The sequence below is a fragment of the Babylonia areolata genome, chromosome 16, assembly GCF_041734735.1.
Source record: "Babylonia areolata isolate BAREFJ2019XMU chromosome 16, ASM4173473v1, whole genome shotgun sequence".
Classification (NCBI taxonomy): Eukaryota; Metazoa; Mollusca; class Gastropoda; order Neogastropoda; family Buccinidae; genus Babylonia; species Babylonia areolata.
This window is the reverse complement of record NC_134891.1, coordinates 28,727,885-28,730,384: the sequence shown is the minus strand read 5'-3', so window position 1 is coordinate 28,730,384 and position 2,500 is coordinate 28,727,885. Positions and strand designations below refer to the sequence as shown.

At 42.9% G+C, this 2,500-nt stretch overlaps 1 protein-coding gene across 1 annotated transcript in view; it reads right to left on the bottom strand.

Annotated features, from left to right (window-relative positions):
* Positions 1-1,721, bottom strand: part of LOC143291298 (uncharacterized) — a 64,677-nt gene extending 62,956 nt beyond the window's left edge. The window contains exon 1 of the mRNA XM_076601147.1: positions 1,572-1,721. The gene's annotated coding sequence lies outside the window, so the exon portion shown is untranslated. The remainder of the gene's footprint in view (positions 1-1,571) is intronic.
* Between the last annotated feature and the right edge of the window lie 779 nt (positions 1,722-2,500).

The window sequence follows — 2,500 nt, the reverse complement described above, 5'->3', positions numbered from 1 at the left end:
GATTTTGTGATGGTGATGTAAAGAAAGGGCGGCCTGGAATGTGATTTAGGGTGAAGATTTTGTGATGGTGATGTAAAGAAAGGGCGGCCTGGAATGTGCTTTAAGGTGAAGATTTTGTGATGGTGATGTAAAGAAAGGGCGGCCTGGAATGTGCTTTAGGGTGAAGATTTTGTGATGGTGATGTAAAGAAAGGGCGGCCTGGAATGTGCTTTAAGGTGAAGATTTTGTGATGGTGATGTAAAGAAAGGGCGGCCTGGAATGTGCTTTAGGGTGAAGATTTTGTGATGGTGATGAAAAGAAATGGCTGTCTGGAATGTGCTTTAAGGTGAAGATTTTGTGATGGTGAAGTAAAGAAAGCACGGCCTGGAATGTGCTTTAGGGTGAAGATTTTGTGATGGTGATGTAAAGAAAGGGTGGCCTGGAATGTGCTTTAAGGTGAAGATTTTGTGATGGTGATGTAAAGAAAGGGCGGCCTGGAATGTGCTTTAAGGTGAAGATTTTGTGATGGTGATGTAAAGAAAGGGCTGTCTGGAATGTGCTTTAAGGTGAAGATTTTGTGATGGTGATGTAAAGAAAGGGCGGCCTGGAATGTGCTTTAAGGTGAAGATTTTGTGATGGTGATGTATGGTTTGCTCCTGTTTGATATGGGTGTCGCTGACAGCAAGATAGTTCTTTTTTTTTCTGCGCATATTCTTAAGATATGCATACACACACATATATATATATATATATATATATATATATATATATATCAGATATATATATGAATCAGATATATATATATATATATATATATATATATATATATATACTCATCATAATTCTAGTTCATACATGTAATCGCATTCATTCCGGTGATGTTATTATCGTGACAGATAAAATAAAATCAAAGCAAAAAAAATCAACACCACCAAAAACAGCTTTCGAGGAATTAATCGCGGGAAAAAAAAGGAAAAAAAGAAGAGAAAAATGGCGTCTACATCAAGAACAAACATCATCAAAACCAAACATCATCCATCATCATCAATATTCTTAACATCCTCCTACTCCTCCTTATCATCATCATCATCATCATCATCATCATAATCGTCATCATCACCACCACTATCAGCAGCAACAGCAACAGCAGCGTAACCATCATCATGAAAAAGATTCGAGAAAATTAAGGAAACGATGACCATAAGAATACTTCAAATTATGTGTGTCTCTCTGATAATAACGTTATAACAATTAAGTATGACTGCTTCCAGCTTATAAGAACGCAGGCGCGCGCGCGCGCACGCACACACACACACACACACACACACACACACACACACAACACAACACAAAACAGTTTTAAGTTTCAGTTTCAGTAGCTCAGGGAGGCGTCACTGCGTTCGGACAAATCCATATACGCTACACCACATCTGCCAAGCAGATGCCTGAACAGCAGCGTAATCCAACGCGCTTAGTCAGGCCTTGAGAAATGCAAAAAGAAAAAAAGGAAAAAAAACGCTACACAACACAACTCAACACAACACAAACACACACAGCCCAGCTATTCTTAAAAATGAACAAACTATACTCACTCCAGAACGTGGTACACAGCAGAACTTCGTTTTCCCCAAAGCTACCAAGACCATTCGTAAACGAACAGATACTATATCTTGAGTCTTCGTCTCCGTCTTCTTCTTCTTCTTCTTCTTCTGCTCCCACTTTTTCTTCTCCTTCTTCGCAGCTTGACACGCGACAGAACTATTCTCTTAACGGTGTTCACTCATGATAACACAGGACGAACAATGATGTGGGTATTCTGCCCCCCTTCCCCCCCCCCCTCCTCCCCTGCCCCCCCCCCTCGACCCCCCCCCCCCCCCCCCCCCCCCCAGTCTGCATTGACACTTTTAGAAGATGAGATTGATTCGGAGAGGAATGTGTGTGTGTGTGTGTGTGTGTGGGTGGATGTGTGTGTGTGTGTGTGTGTGTGTGTGTGTGTGTGTGTGTGTGTGTGTGCGTGCCTGTGCGTATATATATGAATATATATATATATATATATATATATATTTGTGTGTGTGTGTGTGTGTGTGTGTGTGTGTGTGTGTGTGTGTGTGTGCGTGCGTGCGCTTGACACGTCCGTATCAGAACGTAAGAACTTTCAAATCGTGTGTGTGTGGGCGTGTGCGTGTGCACGTGTGTATATGTGTGTGTGTGTGGGCGTGTGCGTGTGCACGTGTGTGTATATGTGTGTGTGTGTGGGCGTGTGCGTGTGCACGTGTGTATATATGTGTGTGTGTGGGCGTGTGCGTGTGCACGTGTGTATATGTGTGTGTGTGTGGGCGTGTGCGTGTGCACCTGTATATATATGTGTGTGTGTGTGTGCGCGCGCGAGCGTGTGTGTGTCTGGATGTTAAACTGACAAAAAGTAGATCGGAAAGATAGACAGGACAAGAATCAGTGACGAAATTCTGGCAACGCCGACTGTCCCCAAACCCTCTTGGCCGAGAGAGTGGGGATGTAACTT